Source organism: Gracilinanus agilis, chromosome 3, assembly GCF_016433145.1.
Source record: "Gracilinanus agilis isolate LMUSP501 chromosome 3, AgileGrace, whole genome shotgun sequence".
NCBI classification, from domain to species: Eukaryota; Metazoa; Chordata; class Mammalia; order Didelphimorphia; family Didelphidae; genus Gracilinanus; species Gracilinanus agilis.
In genome coordinates, this window is record NC_058132.1 from 226,520,431 (window position 1) to 226,541,529 (window position 21,099).

General features: G+C 39.9%; 1 protein-coding gene across 1 annotated transcript in view; it reads right to left on the bottom strand.

The window, feature by feature from the left end:
* MFSD6 (major facilitator superfamily domain containing 6) overlaps positions 1-2,543 on the bottom strand; it is a 95,219-nt gene extending 92,676 nt beyond the window's left edge. The window contains exon 1 of the mRNA XM_044669694.1: positions 2,199-2,543. The gene's annotated coding sequence lies outside the window, so the exon portion shown is untranslated. The remainder of the gene's footprint in view (positions 1-2,198) is intronic.
* Positions 2,544-21,099: the final 18,556 nt, after the last annotated feature.

Here is a 21,099-nt window from a genome sequence, read left to right on the forward strand (position 1 = left end):
AACATTGTGATATAAATATTTATCAGGTATCTGTTTGGTCAGTGTTTAACAGGCAACTGAATGTATATCCTCTTTATGTTCATTTGCACTTCTGCTGTCAGATTTTCACAGAAGATTTCTACAGAGTTGGAGCTTAAAAGGTTCTTAGAGGTCATCTTGTCAGAAACCTAATAAAAACCCTAGATCTGTAAACAGAAGACCTAGATTTTAATGTCAACCCTACAACTTATTACCTGTGCCTCCAAGGGCGAGTCACTGGCCTCAAATTCTTCATCTTTAAATTTAGCAAACTGAATTATGTATCCTCCTGATAGTCCATTCTAACTCTTAAAAAAATTATTTTTTTAAAAAACTCTTAAAAAAAGAAATTCAATGAATTTCCCTGAATTTACAGATGATGAAACTGAGATCCAAGGTAAGTAAGTGACTTGCTTAAGACCATTGGTAATTAACATCAGAAATACAAGGTGAGAGCCCAAGTCTCTTAATTCCAGGTCCAATATTCATTTCTACTGCAATAGACTAGAGAGGAAGACCATATTTACTCTGTTCCTTCTGTCATCTATCATAAATGATATCTATGTGAAAAAAGGTGCCTGATAATTTTTATAACTAAAAAAACCTAGAATGTCTAGAAGGTAATGAAAGCAAATAAAGAATTTTTCAGTGTTCTGAATTTAAGAGTAAATTGTTCGCCTATTTTCCAGAGAGTAGATCTGGTGGGAGAAGGTAGCTAAACTAATCTGTTTAGCTTTTGTTGCCCTTCAGAACCTGCCCACTCTCCCACCCCCTTACTTCACATCATTCTCTTTCCCATACTCTATGTCCAGCTAAACTTGACCTTGTTCCTGATCTTCACAAAGTATACCCCATCTCAGTGCCTTTGTATTGGCTGATCCCAGTGCCTGAAATACACTCCCTTCCAACTTGTAGAATACCTTCCTTCCTTCCTTCCTTCCTTCAAGGTTCTGCTCAAATTCCACATCCTACACGGATACTGCAGGTCTCTCCAAAACTAGGTTGTAATTTATTTTGTATTTCTTTTGGGACTATTTGTACTAAATATTTGTGTGTTCTCTCTCCTATCTTCCCCACCACCACCTTTAGAAAGTTAAGCCCCTTGAAGGCTGGTTCCATTCCTCCCTCCCCACCCCCCACCCCCCACAGAGCAAGTACTTAATACATGTTTATTGAATGATTAATTTCGGCTGTTTCTCACAGCTCAGATCCTAAAGGCGATTTTCATCCACCTCTGAGGACACAGCACTCCTCAGTGTTTTGGATATTCAGTCTGGCCCTGGTTTTCGAGTCTGTTGCCTGCACTGAATGTGGAAAGTTCCTCTTGGAGAATGTCGGGAAAAATTCTTCCCGTGCGTGAGTAGCTAGTGAAAAATGAGATGTCAATTTCTTCCTCCTACAATGGAAGTGGGCATATCTTAGTCACTGTGCCTCTTGGGAGGAAAGATGGAAAGAGGCTTCTGTGTGTCTCCTACGGAGAACGTCTGTACCTAAGACTCCTGACGAATATTTATTATCAGGACTGAGGATGGAACCTTCAGAAAAGAGGAGGCTGAGGACAGTTGTCTCTCTCCTCCCTAGAAACAGCAGCCGCCTAAGCAGCAGCAGAAACAACAGTAGACTGACTCCGCAGCCCCTTTGTTTTCTCAAAGCTCAGGTTACGTTTGCGGAAGTCCTGCCCTGCGCCTTTCTGGGTAGGGTTGGCAGCCTTGCCCAGGCACACAAAAACAAACAACAAAACCCACCTCCAATCAACCACGGAATAGAAGGGGGAAGCCAGCAAACAAGAGAGACAGCGGAGGGCAAGGGTGACTGAGACAAGAGACAAGCACACGAGATGCATGTGAATTACCAGCCTCCCTAGAGGGGCCCCGACAGACCATCTCTCCTCCCCCTGGGACACTGGCACAGTCGCCCCCCTCCCCTCCTCATAACCCCACCCCCATTCCTCCCGGAACCGCTCCCGAGCCGGCCAATTCGCCTCGGGGAGGGAGGTGGCGAGGGATAGGACAGGGCACCCCAGACCCCCAGACTCCTAAAGCCAGGCTGGCGGGCGGAGTTGGGTGCTGGAGGACTGGATGGGGTTGGCAATCGACGGCACCAACGGGCAATGGCAGAGAGCTCTCCCATCCCTAACCCTGAACTGTTGGGCCAGAGACCCGGAGCCTGGGCTGACTCACCTGGCTAGAGGCGGCGGTTCTTAGCTCCGGGAGGCGCTCGGAGTCTTTTCCCCGGGGCGGCGGCCGCTGGCAGCAGGTGCGGAGCCGCTGCAAGAAGCCGGGAGGGGCGGAGGAACGGCGAGGGCCGTCGGGGCGACTAGCACCATTTCTGGGTCCCTGCCCCTCTGCTGTCTCTTCCTGGGGGGGGGTGGCGACACGGGGAGGCAGAGATGCTGACAGGCGGGGGGGGGAGCTCCGAGGGGCGGTGTAGGCAGCGAGCGAGCGAGAGAGCTCACCCAGTCCCAGCCGCGACCTCCCCCTCCTCCTTCTACTTGTCCTCCTCCCCGGGCGGGCAGGCAGGCAGGCAGCCGCACGCTACCGGCTGGACCCGTTTCAGGGCTCAGCAAGGAGGACCGGGCGCCAGGTGCAACGCTCCGCCTCCCGCGGCTGCTGCTGCGCGGCTGGGGCGGATGCTGCTGCCCGCCCTCCTTCCTCGCTCAAGCCCCTCGGGAACCCCGACGCTCTGTCAGGCTCCCGGGGAGGCGGCCAGGGTACGGGCGGGGTGATTTTCCATCTTCCCAGCCTGACTCGGCGCTGAGGGGCTTTAATGAAAGAGTTACCCCTGCCTCCTCTCTGGGAGGACTTGGCAGGCCAGAGTGGCGGTGGGTGGATGGAAATGGTATTGACTGCATTTGAAGAATGAAAAAGGGCTAGGGTGGGGCGAGAAGGAAGGTGTCTTGTACTTCACTGAATCCCACAGCGTTAGCCCTAAAAGGGGACCTTAGCCATCGTTTCTTCCAATCCCCTTGTTTTACAGATGAAGAGACTGAGGCTCACAGGTGAAAACTGCCTTTGCTAAGGTTACAGAGCGATTTGTAAGCGGCAGGTCTTCTGACTCCAAGACAATCAACCAACCAATCAATAAGCATTTATTAAGCACCCACTATGTGGCCAGAATTGTGCTAAGAGCTGGGAATACAAAAAGAGGCAAAAGAGGTCTTTGCTGACTCCAATATGGAGTCTCCGACTGCTTTCCACAAGTCTTCAACTGATGTCCAGTAGATATTTTAAACCCGTTGTGAACTCTGTCGTATTAGACTGTAGGCTCCTTTCCAAAACTGCCCATTATCTTTATCCCAGATCCTGCCCTCAAGGAATTTACAGTCTAATGTGGCAGACAACAAGCAAACAGATATACCAAAGTTATATAAAAGACAAATAGGAATTAACAGGGAGAAGGCATTGGAATTAAAAGAGGTTGGGAAAGACTTCCTTTAAAAGATGGATTTTAGTTGGGACCTTCAGAGAAACCAAGGAACTCAGTATGCAGAATATTCCCTGTATGAAGGGAAGGTCTGAAAGAATGCCCAGAGACAAGAAATAGTGCCTCCAGAGATAGAATATTGTTCCTGGAACATCCAGGATGCCCATATTACTGGACTGAAGACTAAGTGTCGGAGAGAAAGGTGAAAGAAGACTGGAAAAGTAGGAGGGTGCTAAGTTATGAAAGGCTTTGAATGCAAAAGAGAATATTTTGCATTTGATCCTAGTGGTAAGAGAGAGCCACTGGAGTTTATTAGGAAAGTCACTTTGGTGGCTGAATGAAGAATGGGTTCTTGTGGGAAGAATGTTGAGGCAGACAGACCTATCAGCAGTCTATTACAAAAGTCCACTAGTGAGGTGATGAGGATCAGTACCAGAATGGTGCCAATGACAGAAGAGAAAAAGAGACTTAATGGAGAGACTGTTTAAAGGTGAAATTGACAGGACATGGCAACAGATTAAATAGGAGGGGTGAGTGATGATGAGGAGTCAAGGATAACACCTAGTTTTTTAATCTAAGTGACTGAGGAAATGGCATTGCCCTGTTCAGTAATAGGGAAGGGGTAAGGAGGATTTAGGAGAAAAGTCTATTTTGGACCTGTTTAGTTTAAGATATCTGAAGAACATCTAAGTGGAGGTATTTGAAAGGTAGTTGGAGATAAAAGGTTGGGGCAGAAGAGAGATGTGAGAGTCATCAGAACAGATAATTAAATCCATAAAACTGATGAAATCACCAGGTGAAGTAATATTAAGTGAGGACACAGGACAGAACCCTGAGGGGCACCCACAGTTAGAGGGTGTGATCTAGAGGAGGATCCAGCAGAGGAGACAGAAAGGGAGCAGTTTGATAAGTAGGGTGAGAATCTGGAGAAAGTAGTGACCTGAAAACCAAAAGACAAGAGAATATTAAGGAAGAGAGGATGATCAACAGCATTAAAGGCTGCAGTGAGGTTAAGGAGACTAAAAAAAAAAAACAACCATTGGATTTGGTAATTAAGAGATCATTGTTAACTTTGGGGGGAGCAGTCTTAAGTGGAATAAAGAAGGTAGAAAGCTGGATTGTAAAGGATGGAGAATGAGAGAAGAGAAAGTGGAGGTACTTATGACAGATAGCCTTTTTGTGGAGTTAAGCTACAAAAGGCAGAAGAAATATAGGATGATAAGGAGAAGAGGGTAGTAGAATCAAGTGAAGGGTCTGTTTTTTTTCCCCCAGGATGGAAGAAACATGGACATGCTTGCAGGCAACAGTAGACACTATGAAATAACTCATAGTAGAGTGACAGAGGGGGCAATCTGTTGGAAGAGATGAGGTGGAATGGAATTACTTGAACAGGTAGAGGAATTAGCCATGATAAGGAGTAAGATCTTGTGAGACAGAAGTAAAATCAAAATCTCAGATTTGTGAGAGTCTTTGAGGTCCAATTATTAGTAAACTAATGATGTCCTTTACAGTAAACAAAACAGGATCTTCATTGAGGGGGAACCCATTACCTCTCTAGGAAAAAGAACAGAACCCAATTCTTCCACCCTCCAGGTCCAGAATTCTGTCCACTACTGTTACCTCTCTAGGGAGCCATTCTACTTTTGATCATGCCCATTTTTCAGAATCTTTTTTCTTATAATTTAATCTATGTGGTTAGCCCCACTCCCCACTCACCCATATATAAGATCACCAATTCATGCTTTCTTATCTATCTTCCATATAGCTGCCTAATGTAATTCTAAAGCACAGGTCTGCCAAATTCAAATGCCTCAAACACATTACTTGTCAGTGTGATGTGACCCTCTCCCAGTCACTTAACCTACCAGCTTCTTCATCTGTAAAATAAGGATAATAATGGCACCTATTTTCAGGCATTTTTGTGAGTATAAAATGAGGTATTTGTAAACTGCTTCATAAATCTGAAAGTCCTAAGTGCTAGTTATTCTTCTTCTTATTATTATGTCTCTTCACAGTTTAGCACCAGTCTTCTTTCCCAGACTTATTGCACATTAATTCCCTTTCCAAACCCTGTACTGGCCTACTCATAGTTTGCTATACACAACATTCTGTCTTCAGGCATATGGTAGATTGTTAATAATTATTATTTATTAATTGCTGTAACTTAATAATATATACTAATTATATATTATAATAATTAATGAATCCTTATCAATTGAGTGATTGTCCTGTGTGATTCTGGTCTATGTCCTTCCATAAATCCTGCAGAGAGGGTCCACCCAACACATTGGGGACTGCCCTCTCTATATTTTGACATTGAATAATTTACCTTTGGACCACTCCAAATGTTTTAATTATAGGAAAGCTAACCTTCACCCTCAGCATATTTTACCTTATTGATGATCTTCCCAGGCCAATATCTTTTTTTACTACACCTGTTTCTTTTTCTTGAAAACTTACTTTTGATTAACTCCTGAGAGAGAGATTATTTGGAATTTTGTGTAGTTCAAAAAGGGTAACTCTAGTTACACTAGTTTATGCTTATCTAGCATTGAGGTGCCCTTTGGGCAAAAAGAAGCCAAGGCACTCACCCCCTTCCCATCTTGCACCCAACAATGTGGTTTTGACCAAGCTCAGACATGGAGAGTCTACCTCCAAAGACAGAGAGTTTTCTTCTCAAATATTAGATTGCTAATTAATTTTCCAACCCCAGAATAATTTTAATTATAGTAAACTAGATTATGACTCCAGAGTCTAGGGTGTTCTGTAAAGTGGGGTTGGGAGGAGAGTAAAAGATTCAACTAATAGATACTATGAATCAGGGTATGGGAGAGGTAATTTATTTGTAAATATACAAGAAAGGCTAAACATTTTTTGGAAATTCCTAAGAGCATATTAACACAGGTCTTTAACATAACTACTGGCCTAATCCAGGAAGAAGCTAATATTTAAACCTCATCAGAACATAGAAGTATTTGTAGGACTGCTAATTATACATTTTACGTTTTGATCCAGCTTGGGGCTTTCCTTACAACTCTGTTGGGAATTAGCTGTAGACCAATAAGTGGCCATCTTCTCTGATATAGAAACTTCCTCTATTGCCAGCCAGCTCTAATCCTATGGCACCCAAAGCTTCTGGATCTCTTGAACTCATGAGGTCACTTCTAATCATGCTACTCATTTACCTAAGGTCAAGAGAGAAAGAACACAAAAGGAAAAGGCATCCAGGGACTCTAGTTAGGACATATGCTGCATGGAGGCCTTATAGTACATAAGGGCAATTCTTCTTCTCTCCCTAGATTCTCAGGATACAGCTTGAAACAGTCCACACATGTTAGAGATGGAAAGGGGAAAAAAAGGAGGAATAGATCCCTCCCTTTTTTTACACACACTGAGTCATCAACAGCCAATTAGGTAACTTATGGTCCCATAGGGAAAGCTCCTCAGCACTGAGTCATACATGGCTAGAAGTCAACCTCAAAATAAGAAGGTTAACTTTGAGTGTGCTCTATGTGGACCAGAGATGGTAGATGGCAAATTGACCCTATTACATTTAGAATTTAGAATTTTAAAGTTAGGAGGAATTTCAGTAGCTAGGTAGCAGCTATTTATAGACTTCCAATAAAGGGAAATCTACTATCTTTGGGGAAAGACCATTCCTTTTAGAGATAGCTTTCATTTTTAGGAAAGTTTTTTTCCCCCTTTTGATAACAAGCCTTAGTTTGCCTCTTTACAACTCCCATGAATTGCTCCTGGTTTTGTTTTCTAGGTCCAACACAATAAATCAAAACTGTTTTCCATAAAACAGCTTTTCAAATCTCTGAAGCTAGGGATCATATTCCCCTAAGGCCATGTTGGCAAACCTATGGCAAGCATGCTTGAGGGGGCTGCTCCCTTCCCCATCTCCACTGCACCTGAAGACATTTCTCACCCACCCCTCTGTCCAGCAGCTCTATGGGAGTGCTTCCTCCCTACCCTGAAAGGTAATTCTATAGTTTTATGGAAGCCCAAATTGCAAGCCTCATGCCCCATGTCTCCAAAAGGTTCGCCATGACTGTTCTAGGGACTTCTCTTCAGCAAGCTAAAATTCCCCACATTATTCAGCTGATTCACATACAAAATGGACTCAGTGCCCTTCAGCGTCCTGGGTGCCATCCTCTGGACACTCTCCAACATTTTCGTATTTTTTTTCTACAGATCTAAATTTAACAGGGCAGACTTCACTAGAAGAATCATCCTCTTGATGCCATGGCTCTCTTAACATAGTTCAATATTGCCTTAGAATTTTGGGCTTCCATAAAACTATAGAATTACCTTTCAGTTACAAAGCATTGTAAGGGCATTATCTCATTTGAACCACACAACAATCCTGTGAGGTAGGTAAAGTAAATATTATTTCCACTTTAAATGTAATAGGTCTATGTTTGTCCAACTTCATTACTCAATAATGCCTGAGCCTAGGGAGCAAACATTCACTGGGAGAAAGTCCTAGGGCTTCATTTTTCATAGAGCTCTTTGTACCTGAATGCAAGGGAACTGTGTCATGTTTGTAGTCTTACTGAAGGAGAGCTGTGTTTATGGTAGTACCCAGTAGAAAATGAGGGAAAGCCTACTTTACAGCAGCTAATAATAAACTACAGAAACTGAGGAACAGAGGATGCCTCTCAGGCTACTGAGATGCCATTGCCTGTGAAAAGAGAGAGATGAGCTATACAAGGAGGCTGATTTTTCTCCACCCTGCCTACCCTATAAGACATAGTTTCTTTACCCAGATCATGAATCTTCCTAGGGTTTGTGATCTCAGACTCTGATCTTCCCCTCATCCTCCATTTTTGCTAGGTAAAAAAGCTTGAAATCCCATGAGTATATGTTCTGAGAGTGTTTACTCTATTCCCTTGCTAATTATTTTAATTCTGATTTAATGCTTTGCTTTTTGAGAGTACTTAGAACCAGTATTTCTAAGGCAGAAGAGTGATGAGGAATAGTCAGTGGGGTTTAAGTGTCTTGCTCAGGTCACACAACTAAGAAGCATTAGAGGCCAAATTTGAACCCAGGTTCTCCTGTCTCTGGGCCTGGGTCTAATCCACTGAACCACCCAGCTGTACCTGAGAATATATACTTTTGAATCACAAAATTTCACAATTTTTATTTAAAAAGAGCATTTAGTAATCATCTAGTTTGAAAACAAACACCAAAGGATATTCCAATACAATATTTATAAGTGACTATTCGGATTGTTTGAAGACCAGCATCCTTTGAGGCATCCCATTATATTTTGGAATACTTTATAATTATTGAGAAGTTTTTCTCGATAACAAGCCTAAAATTTCCTCTCCAGGGCAAAACAAAATGAATCTTAACCCTTTTCCATGTGATGCTCTTTGAATATTATGGAATAAGCTTGCTCTGGTCCCATTTTCTCAGTTCTAGGCTGCCAAATCTGTCTCTCTGGGTTCTAGGGAGAATGACATCAGCTTAAAATCCCAGCAACTATGTTCTCCAATTGTTGGAGGGCCAATAACTAACATTCCAGTTCCATTTAACCACTTGATATCAATTAGCTTTTACAACTGATATTTACTTTAAAAAGATAGAAAGAATACAAACATGAGTCATTCTGCAATTGAGAAATGGTCAAAAGATATGAATAGACAGTTTTTGAATAAAAAATAGAAGCCATATGTAGTCATATAAAAATGCTCTTAATCATTACTGATTAGAGAAATGCATATCAAAATAATTCTGCAATAAATGATAAAGAGGCAAAATGAAATATTGAAAGGGGATGTGGAAAAATGGAAACACTAATACCCTGTTGGAGGAATTATGAACTGATCCAGACATTTTGGAGGGTACTCTAGAATTATTCCCAATGAGTTATAAAACTGCACACATCCAACAATACCACTGTTGGGTCTGTTTCCCAAAACAATTAGGAAAAAAATAAAGAACCTTTATGTTCTAAAATATTTATAGCAACTCTCTGCAGTAGCAAAGAAATGGAAATTGAGGGGTTGTTTTATCTATTGGTTGCTTTTTTGGCTGACATGTCACACTGTTAACTCATGCTGAACCTTCAGGCCATTAAAACCCCAAATCTTTTTCAAACTAATGTTTAACAACAACTTCCCCATCATGTACAGATGAAGTTGATTTTGTACTCAAGTATAAGACTTTACATTTATGTCTATTGAGTTTCATTCTTTTAGGCTCAGCCTTTTACTTCAGCCTATCAAATTTTCTTGGATCCTGGTCCTATGATCCAATGTGTTAGCTATCCCTCCCATCTTAGTGTCACATGCAAATTTGATAAGGAGGCCATTCACATCTTTATCAAAGTCTTTGATTAAAATGTCAAACAAAAGTTAGGCAAGCACAGATTCTTGGGATGCTCCCTTAGAAGACCTCCTACCATAATGACATTGAACCATCAATGATTTGTCTTGGAGTTTTGACATTTACCTAAGTCCAAATCCATCTAATTGTACTATCATCTTGTCCATATCTCTCTTTCTCAGAAATACTTAATCAAAAGTCTTTCTAAAACCTAGGTGGATCATAGCTATGTATTGCTCTCAGGTACTCATTTTCCTTGAAAAAAGAAAAGGTTACTCTGGCATGACTTTTTTTATAAAGATATTTTATTTTCCCAATTATGTGTAATGATATTTTGCAAATCAACATGGAGAGCAAGATGATGGACAGTTATCTGTTAGAACATGGAATGAACCGAGCGAGGCAAGGACTGTCAGGTGCCAATTCAGTTGATGATCAGGTATATAAGGAAGGATTTGAATTGAAATCTCATCTCAATCTGGAGATTGGGTTTTGGGAGTGGGAGGTTTTGGTCTGGTTTGGGTAGGCTATAGGTCAACTTGAATTACCAGCAACATGCACTAACCAATTTATAGTCTCAGATCCTGAAATACCTTTACACCAAACAACCTGTTCCTGATTCATACTCCAAGAGCAAGCACCAACATCTCTCAACTAAACAACCTGATTTTGGTTAAACTCTGTCTGGCCCTGCCAGGCTGACAGCAGGCTATCAGCCATTGATAATTGACAAGCCTGATTACCTCTACTTCAAGTACCATCTTTCATCATTAGCTTAGATTAAGAATCTCCTGTTTCCCTCTTCCATGTTATTTCCCTGTTACCCTCCCTAAGCCTGTTAATATTAAATCTTCAACTTACCTAAAGTGGATGTCATCTTTACCTTAGGCTTAGTGATTATATATTTAGGATTTTGAGGGAAGAGGAGACTTATTTCAACTATAGTGAAATATAACTCATAGTCAATTGGTGTTATCCATACTAGGCCAGAATAGACAGTTAGAAGTAGCTGTGTAAACCCAATCACAGATTCTTCACTTGCCCGACTATTCTGGGACACTATTATTTTGAAGTTGAGCTTAGCAGATTCACTACAACTACTTCTGTGGGGTCCTTTGTGTTTTACTATATCAACTTAAGTGTCACACTTAGGTATCACTCACACATACTCAGCTTCATCTCCTCAAAACATCAGGTCTATTTATAACATATGTAATAACAATTTTCCACACACATTTTCTGAAATTATAAGATCCAAATTATTTTCCTCCCTCCTCTCCCCTCTTCTGAAGATGGTAATGTGCAATTAATTTTGGTACCCTAAAACTCCAATTCCCAGCATCCCATGTTCCTTCTCACATTATGTGCTGACATAGGGAGGATATAAATTTGGCATAGCCCCACCTCTCTCTCTTTCTTTGTGATTGGGTTTGGTGGGGATGGTGTGGGGTGAGAACCAGGATACTATTGCTCATGTGATCTCAATTTTGTTAGATAATTAGGTGTTTTTTTTTTTTACTTCTATTTCCTTTTTATTCCTTTACTTCAAGTGATCATTAATAAACTGTAAAATATAATACTTGGAGTACTGGACATTAATTTAAATCTCACAGTAAACAATTTGATCCAGGTTATACATGTATTAGCATGACCTATTCTTAATAAAGACATGCTGGTGGGGCACCATGGATAGAGCACTAGGCCTAGAATCAGGAAGACCTAAATTCAGTCTGACCATAGACACTGCCTAGTTATGTGACCCTAGGTATTCTTATGGGGAAAAACATGGAAGTTAACTTAAATATTATATATGGGTTCAAAAGGGTGAGTAGGAGACAGGAATAGACAATAGGTGGGGACTTAACAAGTTAGGGAAACTGGATTTAGCTGTTAGGGGAAATGACTGTTGACAGAAGTGATAGTTAGGCCCTAACTGTCACCCTGCTCCACCTAGACAAGGGATAAACACAGAGTATAATAAATACAAACACTATGGGAACTTTAAGGTATGAAGAAAACAAACAGGGAAACCGTCTAATTGTTTTTTGAGAGGATAGGAGAGGGGGTGAGGTGAAACTATGTCTAACTGCCCAGGACTAGAGTCAAAAGAGTAAGTTCCTTAGCCAACCTGGCTCCGGCTAGGTGACAGCTTGGCTAAGGACCTGAGGAAGAGGGCTTGGGTTTGGGTTCTCACAACCGATCCAGAGATGTCTTCAGGATATCATGAACCAACTCCTCCACAGCTGATGATCCAAAAGTAACCAGGTAGGAAGAGATGTCTGCAAACTGTCCACCAGAACTCAGGCCTCTCCACTACTCAGGGATGACTTGCAAGATGATATCTTCAGCCTTTACAACCTTCACCATTCTTCAAGATCCCAGGTCACATAGGGACTGCTGATTGCACTTCTGCTCCAAATCCCTCTCAAAACAGAAATGTCTGGGGGGCAGCTGGGTAGCTCAGTGGATTGAGAGCCAGGCCTCGAGACGGGAGGTCCTAGGTTCAAATCTGGCCTCAGACACTTCCCAGCTGTGTGACCCTGGGCAAGTCACTTGACCCCCATTGCCCACCCTTACCACTCTTCCACCTAGGAGCCAATACATAGAAGTTAAGGGTTTTAAAAAAATGAAAAAAACAAAAAAACAAAAACAGCAATGTCTGTTGCTTAGCTCTCTCCTTCCTACCCCCTGCATTCTATTCAGAATGTCCATGACTTCCAATAAAGGCTTTCACTAATATGCTTGCAAAAATCTGCCTTTATACTTTCATTACATGCTGACATAGACAGGAGATAAATTCGGTGGATTTCCATGTCTACCTCTCTTTTCCTTCCTATGAAGGCAGCTGTGAACACAGGACCTTTGAGCAAGTAGATTAGCCATGGGCACATGTTTTTATTTTGTTAAGTAATTACCTTTTTATTCCTTTACTTCTAGTGATTATTGATAAACCATATAAAAATATAATATTTGAAGTTATGTTCTATATATATTTTAATTTTTACAGTTTTGATTCTAAGACAGAAGTAAGAGTTTTTTTTAAAACTAAAAATAATAAAGGCATACTAGCTTTTTGTAATCACTTGTTCTCTTTCTAGATACTCACCTATCATTGATGAGGTGGTTTAGAATTTTCTAGGAATTAAACATTTAACCAGTAGTTTACAACTGCTGTTCTCTTGGAATGATCTGCTACATTAATGCAAATGAAGATCAGATGACAGTAAAATTGAGGAGTAAGGGTGACGTGGTCAAACTTGTGCTTCAGAAAAATCACTCTGAGCTGTCAGAAGGATGGAATATAGTGGGGAGAGAAACTTATGGTGGAGAGAGCAACTAATACACCATTGTACCAGTCCAGATGTGAGGGAATAAGAACCTACATCAGGATGGTGGCAGTATCAGAGGAAAGAAGAGGGTGTGTATATGAGAAATATTATGAAGATAAAATTGACATGGATATGGGAGATGAGAGAGAGTGAGTAGTTGAGGAATAAACCTTCTGTTGTCAGCCTGAGTGACTGAGAAGATGGCAATGTCCTTGACAATAATAAGGAAGTTTGAAAGAGGTTTAGGGAAGAAAGATAATGAGTTAAGCTTTGGACAATTTCCTCACCCTCATTAGGTACTCCCTCATCCCCTCTTATAGCCTCATCACCATGGAATATCCCTCTTTAGGGTCCATACCACTTTTGCCATTAGTGAGATCCTCCTAGAGGCTTCATTTTTTGACAGGCCAAATCTAGCCTTCCTTCCTTCCCCTGACTTTGTTCTTGACTTTTCCTCAACAACTCAAAACTTTCCCTTCCTTCTCCCCACTGTAGCCTTATCCTAGAATTTCCCCCAGTACATAGGGCCTCCTTACCCTGGAACAGCCTAACCCCCTTTACCCCCCCCCCCCCGGGCACCCTAGGCACATTGAAATATCTCTATAAGGCTAAACTCCCCCTTCTTCCATTGGTGAATACCTTCTGAAGCTTTGATTTTGTGGAAGAGCTGAGTGTACCCTGCTTTCATTCTCCTCCAAGTCCCCTCCTTGACTTCCTTTAGACTTTAAAACCATGCTGCTTCCTTTTATGTGTCTCTTCTCTCATTAGTATATAAGCCCCTCGAGGGGAAAAAAATGGCTATTTTGTTGGTATTTCTCACACTTTGTTCAGTGCCTGGCTTATCTTAAGCATTTAATAATAAATGCCTGTTTCCTTCCTTCGACATGAGGAGTTTAAGATGTGTATTTTAAAAAAACTCCATGTGTTTATTGGGATATCCATGAGATACACCCAGGGTGAAGATATCCAGTTTGAGATGGCCAATAGACAGTTGGCGGTGTGAGACTGAAGGTCAGGAGAAAGGACTAATTATCTTTCCTTCATCTTCCTTACAGTCTCCTGGGTTCATGACTTCAACATTTTTGATTCCTTACCCTCCCTTGCCCTACAAATCTAAGCAGTTGCCAAATTTTGCTGTCCTGCTTATTTGAGATTTCTTCTGTCCTTTCTCCTTGTCTGTTCTGTGCATTTCAAAAATAAGTTTCAATGACCTTTTGCCTTCTCTCCAAGTTTGCTTTCTACAGGGTGGTGCCTAGGAAATAGAAATTCATAATGGGAATTCTCCACCTACTGGGAAGGGAAAAGGTGTGGCTGGTCCTAGAGGGCAACACCCACATTCCAAAGATGGGAGACAGAAGAGACAATTCTTTTTTCTTAATTTTTAATTTTTTTACATGTTGATACAATTTTTAATAATTGTTTTCTGACATTTTGAAACCCATTTTCTTTCCCTCTCCTTACCCCTCTTCTCTCTCAAAGATAACAGGTAGTATGATGTAGGTTGTACATGTGTTATCATACAACACACAGTTCCATGTTCACCGTGTTGTGAAAAAAGACACATATTGCTTAAAATGGAGAAAAACTTTTATGGAAAGAATAAAAGTGAAGAATGATTCAAACTCCATAGTACCTTCTATGGTGGTAGATAGCCATTTCTGTCATGAGTCTAGGGATTGTCCTGGATCCTTGCATTGCTGATAATATTTAAATAATTCACAGTTGGTCATTGTACATCATTGCTGGTGCTGTGTACAGTGTTCTCCTGATTCTGATAACTTCACTTTACATGGTTTCATATGTTCCTCTAGGATTTTTTTTATTATTTTGTTTGTCATTACAATCATATGCCACCCCTTGTTCAGCCATTCCTCCATTGATGAGCATCCTTTCAGTTTCCAATTCTTTGCCACCATGAAAAGAGATGCTGTAAATATTTTTGTACAAATATGTCCTTTTCCCTTTTCTTTGATTTCCGTGGGATATAAACCCAGGAGTGGTTTTGGTGGGTCAAAGGAGACTGTTCTTTTTCCCTTTCAGTTTCATCATCAACATTATACCTATATTAGTGTAAACAGTAAAAAAAAAAACTATACTTTTGTGTGTGTGTATATATATATATATGTGTATATATATATATATATAGTCTTTGATAGAATTTAAGTTACTTGCATATAGAGATCTTCTCCTTTGTATCTCTAAAACCTAGGATAGTGCCTCATAACATATAATTAATGCTTCATAATTGCATATTGGTTGTCAGATCACAAAAAAAAAATAATACAGGGAGAAGACATAGCATGCCTGATAAGAGGAGGCTCATAGGAATGAAAGTAAGAACTTCGAGGACAGAATCTTCTCTTTATTTTTCTTCATTACCTCTTACAAGCCTAGTCAAGTGTTTGTCCTTCTAGTACATGTGCTCAGTAAAGGCTGCTCATTTTTCAGGAACATTACAGTGAGTAATGTGATGTGGTAGGAGTTACCCTACCCTGAATGTCAAGGAGACCTGGGTTCAAGTTATGATTCTGCTATTTATTTCCTGTTTAACCTTGGGAGAAAGGAGGAGGATCATAGAATGTGAGATTAGGAAGAGACCACAGAGATCATTGAAACTCACCAACTGCCCCTCCCTCTAACCTGTGTTTTAGTTAAATACACTGAGGTTCATGGAGGGGAAGTTAGTGGTCCAAAGTCACAACAACAACAAAAAATTAGAAAGAGGGTATTGGTAATAGCAGAAAAAGAACTGCATAGAAATTATGTAAGGGGGTTTCAGGGACAGAAAATGATCTCTAAACATTTGACTTCTCATTACCACGAATAATACACTATTCTACTTAAGTACAAATCTTACATTTTTTAAGAAAAACCCTTGAAAAATACAAGTTTTTTTTTCTTTTCAATGGTTGACCTATTTAAAATCTTTATTTTATTATGAGATAGTTTAAATGTAATCCATTATAAAATGGGCTTCCTGATGTTTTGATACAATTTGTCTTTAATGTTATGTGAGTGAAAATCTGTGAGAGACATCTGGTGGGGAAGATTTAAGGCTGCAGCTAACAAATAGGTTTTATCATCTTAGGGTGTGTATTAGATATTGCTACATAAAGATCTACTTATTCCTCCTTTTCTCTCCTTTGGTTAGGGAAGGAAAAAGAACAACTCTCCATGAACTCTCCTATCATTTTACTTTAATTAGTGACAAAACAAGTCTTCTTCATCAGTAACACTCGAGTGAGTCTATCATCAATGGACACAAATTCCATTAGAAAGAACCAGAAAAATGTAAGCTTCTTGAGGGAGAGACTTTCCTGTTTTTATCCTCATCTCCTAGAACAGTATTTTTTCACCTGAGGGCTTAAGATATGTTTGTTGAATTGATCATAATGGCAAGGATGATAGATGGATTCATTTGCTGGAGAAGAAAAATGAGAATATCAGAGTTGGAAGGGACCTCAATGGCCATCTTAATAAATGTTTTTTGAATTGAACTGAATGGAAAGGATAGCAGATTGATTGGTTTATTGGAGAAGAAAAGTAATAGAATATTGGAGATGGAAGGGACCTCAGTGGCCATCTACCTGTACCTAAAAGGACTCTCTTCTATGATTTTCTTTACAAATTGTTATCTAATCTCCCCATGAAGATCTCTAGGGAAGAGAACTCACTATCTTCTACAGCAAGCTCATTCAAGTTTGAGATTTATCTTCCCGAGTTCAAATCTGACCTCAGACACTTACTGGCTTGTTGATCCTTGTTAAGCAAGTCGCTTAACCCTATTTGCCTCAGTACCTGTTCTGTAAAATTGGGACATATTGGAGAAGGAAATGGCAAACCACTCCAGTATCTGCCAAGAAAATCTTATGGACAAAATGAGGTCATGCAGTAAAACACAACTGAACAGCAATAACTGCTGGAAAGTTTTTCCTTCTATCAAACTGAAATATTCTTTGTTATAAGAAGAAATAAATGTCTAGCCAATTTAAAGAAGAGAGGCATATCAAAAAATGCATCAAAGGATATAAAGAATTGCTTTGCAATTTAGTGTTTGTTAGAAACATTTCAGTAAAGGCTAGAATTTTAAGTTATATTGTCTGTCATATATCTTCTTCATGGAACTGAAATACTAAACCAATAAAACTCCCCCATTCTTCAAATAGTACGTGGATAATCAAAATAACTACTTTCAACTGAGAGCAGTTTCAAAGCTGCATTTGTGTATATATCAGTATTTAACTGAATGAATTCTCTACCATGCAAATAGGACAATTGCAATTGCACAACCTGCTTTTTTAGCAGAGTTTTTCTGTCTGATTACTGTGCCAAATGCAATTAGAGGTGTTACTATAGTTGACAAAGGTTACAAATACTATTTTTATTATGTGCCAATTGGTACTGAGCTATGGTAGGAAGATGAAAGTAACATATTTTTAAAATAGCATCACTGCAAAAAATTTATTTCCTTTTTTTTTTCCTTTTGGAAACAACAACAACAAAAAGTATAAGTCCATCTGTGGGTTGCTTGTATGCCTGTTTTAGGACAAGAAGAATTTTCTTTTTACAACATAGTAGTTTTTCATAATGGTTACTAGAGTGCCAGACATACCTGATTACTAAAGGAGTGACATTCTGGGGCATGGGGAGCATTGGCCTGCACTGGGATGCAGAATAAAAAACTGACACTGGCTGCTACAAAACAGCCAAAGTTTGCGGCTGCTGCTGGTTCCTTAGGATAGGCATTTAACTGTTTGCTTCAGTTTCTTCAACTGTAAAATGGGCATAATAACAAGACCTACCTCCTCAGATTGTTCTAAGAATCTAATGAGATCATGTTTGTAATGCACTTACCACAATGCCTGGAATGTAGTAAGTGCTATGCAAATGTTAGCAATGGCATTGTTATTATTTTTTCAGTAAGCACAACATTTCAGATCTTTCTCTGGCTTCCTAATCAATACTAACCTGTTTCTCTGATTCCTCCATCTCAAATCTATTTCTCAGCCTATTGAATTTCAGCCCACACAAACATGAATACATCCTTAAAGCTTGGAGCTTTGAGAAGTCACTTTCAAGAACTTATTTTTTATATACAATATTAATTCCTACATCAGGGCCTGTCAATTTCTGTCTATTAGAGAGGATTCCCACGCCAGGGTTTTGAATCACAGGCACCCTTTGGATTACCATTTGCTTTATTTTGTTTTGATTTTTTTGTTATCTTTTTTTTTTTTTTTTTACATTTTTACATTTCCTTTGTTCTTAGGAATACCAAAGAAGGTGCTCCTTTCACAAACTCTGACTAACAGGAATGCTTTCCAATAATTATTTTCCTGTATACATGATAACCATCTCCTGTCAGTGTGGGGAGGGGCTGAGAGTTAGAAGGATCACCTCCTAATTAGCTATTTACCGATTAGAGATGTCTTCGGATGTTCAAGGGAAAAGCTGAATAATGAGCTTCCTAAAGTGTATTTAGGTACCTGGGCCAAGAGAATAGGGGTCTTTTGATTACTGAGGGAACCACTTGACCAGATTAGAATGTCTTGACTAGTCAATTAATAAATTATTTTAAAATTAAGAAATATTGCCTCTCAAGAATTTGATCATTATCCACATCCAGAGAAAGAACTGTGGGAGTAGAAACACAGAAGTAAAACATGATCGATCACATGGTTCGACGGGGATATGACTGGGGATGTTGACATTAAATGATCACTCTATTGTAAATATTAATAACATGGAAATAGGTCTTGATCAGTGATACATGTAAAACCCTGTGGAATTACATGTTGGCTCTAGGAGGGGGGAAAGAGGAGGGAGTAGGGGAGGGAAAGAACATGAATCATGTAACCATGGGAAAATGCTCTAAAATAAATAAATAAATAATTTGTTTTTTTGGTTTTTTTAATATATGTATATACTAAAATATATATACATATATTAAAATATGTATATGTGTATATATATGCATATATATGCATATATATATTTTTAAAGAATTTGCTCATTACTCAACCTTGGTTTTCTCATCCATAATATGCTCAGTTTATAACCTTATGATCCTATGCTGGTTTTTGAGAAAATTAGTGGTTTTTTTGGTCCTATGTGATCTCTGCCCCTCCCCAATCCTTGTCCACTCCAGTACCAGCAACAAGTACTTTTCCTTCTACCTACAGACAGAAAATTATTGTTATATTTCTCAAACTATTCCAAGAAAATCTGGTGTCTTTCCGGACTGGAATAGAGATTCCATGTGAAAATTTCCATCCTAGTTCTGGTCCCATGCTGAGAGGGAACAGTCATGGACACCGTAAAATAATGGCAGGTAGATAAAAGGTTGGGGTTGGAAAAGGAGGGAAACCTCAGCTCTAGGAGCCTAGGGGGAAACAGCAGAGTCTCTTGTGGGAAATCATGTCATGTTTGGGAGGTACACCAGATAACCAGGTGAGAGAAAGTGAATTGAGCTCCATGACAGGTCATGCTTCTCCTGATCAGCCCTTGAAGAGGAGTGAACCCTCCCATGTGGAGGAAAGCTAAGACATCCCTCCCATCCTGGAAAAAGCCCTGGGGAGGAGGAAGGGGCTAACCAGACCTCTAAACGGAGCAGGAGGAGAGTTCCCAAGTGTGCAAGATGCCAACCACAGTAGGAGCCTCAAGAAGAGGGTTGGTGTGAGCACACTGGAAAGCAACCTCTAGTTTTTCCCACCAATCTTCAAATTGCAGAAAAACTATGCAACAGCCTCACCATCCTACAGCTGGAATGCCAAGAGACACTCAGATTGGATGGAGGTCTATCACGTGAACACCATCTATCTTCAAAAGTTAATGGTGAACTGTGAAACCTCAAGTAATATCAGTTCTTGGTCTCTGGGGGACTCTGTCCTGGATGGGGGAAGGTCATGGCATTTTTGAGGAACTCCCCATCTCTCCTCTTCTACAATATTCCTCTTGGCCACTACACACACACTTAACAGTTCTGTGATCTTGGACAAGTCATAAGTTCCTCTAAAGGAAGAACTGTGGGAGTAGAAACACAGAAGAAAAACAACTGCTTGATCACATGACCTGATGGAAATATTATTGGGGATGTAGACACTAAACAATAATTCTAGTCCAACTATCGATAATATGGAATTAGGTCTTAATCAATGATACATGTAAAACCCAGTGGAATCGTGTGTCAGCTATGGGGGGGCAGTTTTGGGGGAGAGGGAAAGAACATGAAACATGTAACTATGGGAAAATATTCAAAATAAAAATTAAAAAAAATAAGTTCCTGTAAAGCTTTTATTTTCCTCATCTATAAAATATGGACACTAATTTCTCCAACTTTCCCACAAGGGTGCTGTGAGATTCAGATAGAATAATGTACATACAAGCATGTTGTGATTATATGTAAAGGGGTTTGTTTTCATCAATATATACCTTGATGCCATGCCATATCCAGGGAGCCTCTTTCTCCTTCATTCTAAGAAAAGCTATTATATTCTGCCTTCAACTTTTCCCTACTTTAAGGAAAACAAAAGTTGCGTGTAGGTGGAGAGATTATTTTGCAACTCAAATTGAGTGTCTACAACTCCATTTTAGTCATTTTGTAAGAATTATGGAATATGTTTTGGTTTAAATAACAGGTATGTTTGGAGATTTTTTTTAGGATACTTGGGTTTTGATATATGTGTATGTGTCTATGTATGCCCATCTGTACATAGTTTCTAAACTAAATAATACTTTGAATTGTTCAAACCATAAATATCACTGAAAAAATTAAAATAAACAAACAAAATCCCCTCTGCTTCTACTGCAAACTGGACAAAGCCTAATACTGAGCTCTGTGGAGTGTGTGTGTGTGTGTGTGTGTGTGTGTGTGTGTGTGTGTGTGTGTGTGTGTGTGTGTGTGTGATAGGGCAGAGCAGAGCCCCTACCAGACCTTCCAGTGATCAATGGGTGATGATGGTATAGACACATGGATCCAGGCTTTGAATTGGTG